Consider the following 7,124-nt stretch of genomic DNA (forward strand, 5'->3'; position numbering starts at 1 on the left):
AATTTGAACAACAGTTAGACCGTGCTAAAGGAGGAAAACGAAAAGTGACTAGTAGACAGGAAATGGCAGTTCGGTGTCTGATTGGGACGCACCTTACCTTTCCGGAAAGGGAATCGCGCCAGAAACAAGACTCATCGCTTTGTCATGAGCTGTAGCATTTTTCGGGCTTTCGGGATCGTTTAGGGCCTCAAAACGGCATTTTTCTATTTTACCCGTTTTTGGTTTTCTTAGTTATTTTTGGATTGTTTTCGTTTTTATCCATGGGCCTTAGGGTTTCGTTGTTAGTCGCCCTAGGATACTTTTCTCTTATTTATGCAGCTGCTTCTCTTATTTATGCAGCTGCAAGCGGCTGCAGGACGCATCTTTCAACTTTTAATCAATATAATAGAGATTTTCTCTTTTATCTCTGGTGGACTCTAGAATCTTTTGCTTAGGTTTATTGCTGGTAAACCTAGTTATCAATCCGACTGCGTCAAACAACCACAATCGTCGCCGGAAAATCAACCGTCGAAATATCCACTGCATTCAGTCTGAACACATTGACCACCGGGTGATCCCTATCCGAACCCTCCGGCAAAAACGCCTTCCACATCCAGTCCGTCCGCTCTACGTTCACCTGCGGCACTGTTATGAAATTATACCTAAATGGCATTCCCGTTCCGGATAGGAGAAGTCATTAAGTTGTCATGTGCTTGGACGAGTATTAGTTAATTAGTCGTTAATGGAGTCAATTAGGGTTAAGCTGCTAATTATCTTTCAATTAGTTGTAACCAATACATGAAGGACACGTGTTCGGGGTAGGTAGCTCATCTTGGGCTATATAAACCAGACCTTTGTATTTCTCATCTCATCGATCAATATATTTGAATTTCCTTTGCTTCTTTTATTTTCTACTGTTAATTTTCCGGTTGGGGTTGTCACCCTAACAACAGGTATCAAATCCGGTCATCCATGGGGAAATTGAAGGGGGCAGGGAAGCCCTCGTCGCCACCTCGTGTTTCCGGTGAGCTATCGCACCTGGAATTTGAACTTCAAATTCACCGTGATGAGACCAACGCTCGCTTAGACGAGATGCAAGCTTCTATCCAGGATTCACTCGCCATCTCTTTGGGGAGCTTCCGATCCATGCTCGTGGATGATTTTAAAGCGCGCGCAACTCACCGCTCTCAAGGAGCCTCCAGTAGTGAACCAAGGTAGCACTGCGGTTCCACTACCCGATGGCACTGTTCGTTTTGGTTCACTACCTTCTCCACCGGTGGTCTCAGCTACTGAGGATACCTCATCCACTATGGCCAGATTTGAGGGTAATCCAACTCATACCTCAATTTTTGCTGAATTCAATTTTGCTACTGATGATGTGTTATTACAATTAACTAGTAATGTGCTTACTAGTTCTGTTGAGATCACCAATGAGTTAAAAGTTACTGGGAATGATGGTGAAAAAAGAGAGGAAGGTATGGCTGGAAATTTAGGGCTTAAACCTCTAGGTAGTGGTAGTACTATGGCTGTAGTGAGTTGTACAGTCAGTGGTTCATTAAGTGGAGCACCACCCCAATACTTCCAGCAAACCAATTTTGCCTCCCAATCATATCATACCTCTACTAGATCTAGCGGCATGGGGTTTAGTCATTCTCAACCACACGCATCTCATATGCATACACAGATCCCAAACGAACATACCCCTTTTGTGATGACATATGCTGGTCCTTAATCGGTTACTATGCATAATTTTTTTTTTTTTGGTAAGCAGGGGGTCAAAAGACCCAGAAACAAAGAAACAGAAAAGAAAGCTAACTAGCTTGGCCTATCCTCATGCCTGACAGAGATTCTTCTTTGCCGGGTTACACCATCAAGATCATCAAGGTAAGCAGAAGAGGCATGAGTGGGAGGACTATCGAACTCAATTATCCCATAATCATGATTGATGCTCTCCTTGGCAAGGCAGTCTGCAACCATATTACTTTCTCTGTAAATGTGCTTTAGGGAGAAGCAAAGGAAGTTTCTGATCAAATTTTTACAGCAACAAATAATAGAGCCCATGGGATGAAGAGCGACATCAGTATGAGAGATCAACTTTGCCAAAATGGCAGAATCCGTTTCAACTTCAACATGAGTAATGTGACATTCAAGAGCTTGTTGAAGACCATAATATAGGCCCCAAGATTCAGCATCTAAAACTTCACCAATGCCCAAGTTTATTTGAAAACCCTTGATCCATAATCCATTGGAACATCTGATAACCCCTCCAGCGCCAATTTTTCCAGAATGTCCATTTCTACTGCCATCAACATTTAATTTATAGGTTCCATGAGGAGGTTTCATCCAGGTCAGAAGCTTAAGACAATAAGTTCTGTTCAAGTCAGGTTGCAACTGTTCCATTCAGAGATAGCAGCATTAATGAACATACCTGGATAATTTGGTTTTCGAAAGTGAGCCTCGAAAATATGCTTGTTCCTCCATTTCCAGATAAACCAGCATATGAAAACAAAGGTAGAACACCAAAGATTTCCGGCATTACATTTGGCTTTGCAGAAGAGATTAGCCTGTAACCAACCTTCCCAACTCATGGAGAAAGTAAATTTAACAGGCTGAGGCAAGGTGAAAGAATTCCACACATTAAGAGCAGCAGGGCAATCTTTGAAAAGATGAGAAAGGGACTCACCATTGCAGCGGCATATAGGCCAAGTATCATCATCAGTGAGGTTTCTTTTAACTCGGTGAGCATTGGTGAGAAGTTTACCATGACAAAGAACCCATAAGAAGGTCTTGAGCTTTGGAGGAACTTGCATTTTCCAAATAAATTTCCAAGGAGAGTTCATTTGATCATAGTCCTCAAAGAAGATGTTGTAAGCTGACTTGACAGAAAAAGAACCATTGGAAGTGCATCCCCAGATTTGGGTGTCATCTCCACAACCATCAAAACCAGGAGGAATTCGCAAAATTTGATCAGTGATATCAGTAGGAAGACAAGCAGAAAGTAAATTCAAGTCCCAACCATGATCATTCCAGAAACTACAAACAGTAGCCTCAAAGTTAATAATAGAATAAGGCAGAGCATGATTGATAAGTGCAGTAGGAGAGAACCATACATCAGTCCAAAACTTAATTTTCCTACCATCACCAACCCTCCATATAAGACCTTTTTTCAAAAGATTGACACCATGAAGAACACTTCTCCAAGTACTAGAGCAGTTTTTAGGTTGCTGATCGTTTTGGTCCAACAAATAGCCACGCTTCAAATACTTTTCTTTATAAATTGAAGCCCACAAGCCAACATCATTTTGGAATAACCTCCAACCAGCTTTAGCAAGCATAGATTGATTGATATCAGAAGATTTCTAAACCACCACCAAGGTTCTTAGGCAAGCAAACAGTATCCCAGTTCACCAAATGGATTTTTTTTTTTTTTTTCAGTATCTCCCCACAAGAAGTTCCTATTCACTTTGTCTAAGTCATCACAAATATACATGGGCAATCTCGCAGTCTGCATAGCATAGTTAGGAATAGCAGCAGTAATTGAATGAATTAAAGTTAATCTGCCAGCTAAACTTAAAACTTTGCATTTCCAACCAGCCAATCGATTCTGAACTTTATCTAGGATGCTAGCATAAGTAAATTTAGTAACACGAGAGTGGATGAGAGGCATACCCAAGTATTTTCCCAGATCGGTGGTAATAGGAGAGCCACAAATGGAACTGATATCAGAAGCGATCTCATTGCTAGTGTTAGGAGAGCAGAAAATGAGAGACTTCTCATAACTGACAGCTTGACCAGAGAGAGAGAGCAAAAAATATCAAGGCATTGCTTAATAATACAGGCTTGATCAAGAGTTGCTTCAGAGAATAACATCAAATCATCAGCAAAGAAGAGATGAGAGATTTTAGGACCTGATTGAGAAGCTCTTACAGTTTTCCAAGTACCAATATCCACAACAGATTGAATTAAGTGAGACAATTTCTCCATGCAAAGAACAAAGATATAAGGTGAAAGGGGATCACCTTGTCTTATTCCTCGTTGAGCATTAAAAGATTGAGTAAGTTCGCCATTAAGACAAATCTGGAAACTTGTGGAGGTAATACAACTCATAATAAGTTTAACGAGAGATTGAGGAAAAGAGGATTCATATAACACGGACTCAATGAACTGCCAGTTGAGACGATCATATGCTTTAGATAAATCCACTTTCCAAGCAAAAAAGCCTTTCTTGCCAGCAGACCTTTTGAATTTAAACAGAACTTCCTGAGCAATTATTATATTATCTGAAATCTGTCTACCAGAGACATAACTGACCTGATTAGGGCTGACTAGCTTTTGCATGAACGGTCGAATTCTTGCCACAATGATTTTTGAGATTACCTTGTAAACAGTATTGCACAAGCTGATAGGTCTGAATTGCATCATACTTTGAGGTCCACTGACTTTAGGAATTAAAGAGATAATGGTGTGGTTCAGACCACAAGGAATTTCACCAGCAGTAAAGGCATTTTGCACAATCGAAAAGACTTCTATAGCATAAAGATTCCAAAATTTTTGGTAGAAAGCAGCAGGAAAACCATCGAAGCCAGGAGCTTTGAGTCCTCCAATTGAGAACATGGCAGTCTTAACTTCACACATATTGATTGACAGCCTTAAATCATTCAGCTCATCAGATTCAAGAGAAGGAAAAAGCCAAGGAATAACAAATCTAGAATCCTGTGAGATGGAGTTAGAGAAAAGCTTTTGAAAGAAAGCAACAGCAATATTCTTCAAAGAATCTGTGTCAGTTTGCCAAACCCCATTTTCATCAAATAATCCTTCAATTTTATTTCTCCGCCTCCTCACAAGAGTACTCAAGTGAAAAAATTTGGTATTTCTGTCACCTCCTTGTAACCACTTATTTCTGGATTTTTGTTTCCAAAAAAGATTTTCCTGGTCTCTCAAAGTTTCATACTCAATCAAAAGCTTAGCTTCAAGTTTGAGAAGAAAGGGATTGCTATACCTGTCAGTAGCTTTCTGAATTCCACCAATGCGAGCAAGTAACTGTCGCTTTTTTTTTAAGACATTGCCAAAAGTGTTTTGATTCCAGTCCAGAAGAGCATGGGATAGATCTTGGGTTTTTTCAACAAAGGAACCACGAGAATTTTTCCAGGTATTATTCACATAAGGGGCAAAATCATTGTGAGTCATCCACATAGCCTGAAATCTGAAGGGGATAGCAGCTCTATTCACAGAATTATTATAATGAAGCTGTAATAGAATAGGACAATGATCAGATTTCATTTTAGCCAAATGTCTTATAAATGCTTCAGGAAAATAAGTTCTCCAATCACAAGTGCAAAAAGCTCTGTCAAGCCTTTCTTTAATTCTATTATTGGACCAAGTAAAGTTGGACCCAATGAATCCCATATCAATTAAGACGTTATGATCAGCCCATTGCTTAAGCCCTCCAATTCTTCCACACATAGAACCAAAAAATTTGTCAGCAGAAGAATAAAGCTCATTATAATCACCAATAAAAATCCAAGGCAACTTATGTGTTGAAACCAGGTGATCAAAATAATTCCATAGATTGCTTCTAACAGAGTTAGTAGGACTAGCATAAAGCACAGTAAGCATCCAAGTGATACCACCAGAGTGAGTCACTCTAACTGTGATTGATTGACAATTTTTATCTACATAATGGATCTGAAGGAGATTAGATTTCCAAAAGAGCCAAATACCACCAGAAAATCCATTGGCCTCAACAATGATATAATCAGAGAATCCAGGAGATAAGAGTGAATCTTTAACTTTAGAAAACTGGACACGGGGTTCACAAACAGCCAAAATATCAACTGAATGTAATTTAACAAGATCTGCAATGTTAGATTTAAATTTCTCACTTCCGGCACCTCTAGAATTCCAAAAGAGAACTTTTGACAGGACCCGCCCCCGGATTTTTGGGTAGTCCAAAAATTTGGCAGAACTTCTCCTAAAAATGGACTACCCAAAACCTGTAGAAAACATTTACACTTCTAAACCACTCATCCTTATTCTCCTGGAGCCACCCTGCTCCCCAAATCACATCATCGTCCAATTCACATAACACAAAACGCAACTTGAATAACATTAATCCCACAAGTAATCAGAGAAATTCTAATAAAAAGGGTAAACAAGGAAAACCTAATTCAAAGGAAAACGCGGAAGCCATGCTGTTGACTATGCCTCAATTCCATGTACACCCGACCTCAACTAATTTCGCCTGCAAACTAGGCATTTGAAACCGAAGGGCCCAGGGGAAAGTATTGAAAATCACGTAAGTGTGAGTGGACAAAATAAAATAATTAAGATGTTTTAAATGAAGCAAACTTAAATACTTTCCCACTTATTTAAATTTATAAAACCTCGATGCATGCAACGTTTGTAAAACTTTATTTCTTAAAATCAGGAAACTGTAATTCAAACCCGCTGAGTATCGTATCATCGGACTAGACCCCGCTAGCCCAGAAATAATATAAAAGTAGGGGAAGAAGATAGCCATACGAATGAGCCTCCTAGGCTTGGGTGATCGCCTCCCAGGCTAAAGTACTCCCATATACTCCCGTTATATACCCACACGCCACTAAGTGTAGCGATTAGGATACTGGGCTTCAGCATTACTGTCACAAAGACAGTAACCAGCGCCACAAAGGCGGACGGGCTTCCGTGATCCCATCACCTCACCACAAAGGCGGAAGATCAATGCTAGCAATGATAATAGTCACCCAAAGTATGGCAAAAGAAAATCCGAAAACCACATAAATCCATAAAGCTTCCCCAACTCTCACAAATGAATTTCCAACGACGTGTCCCACACGCCAAGATAATCTCGAGTTCAAAAATAAATAGAAGAGAAATAATAATAAAACATGATCTTCGTAAACCGAAACAAAACCAATTCCAAAATCATCATCAAGGCATTCTCAATGCCAAATCCGAAAGTCGATAAATAAATAAGAAATATAACTCTATCGAAATCCCATTTCGAAAATCCTTTAAAAATCTCAAATCGACAAATAGAAATATAATACGAAATTCCGGAAATCACCTCGGAAAATAATTCGTCGAAAATCAACATAAATTATAAATTCGAATCCGAGCATAACAAAATAATATCCGCAAGTCAT

This window comes from Rosa rugosa, chromosome 3 (assembly GCF_958449725.1).
Source record: "Rosa rugosa chromosome 3, drRosRugo1.1, whole genome shotgun sequence".
Lineage (NCBI taxonomy): Eukaryota > Viridiplantae > Streptophyta > Magnoliopsida > Rosales > Rosaceae > Rosa > Rosa rugosa.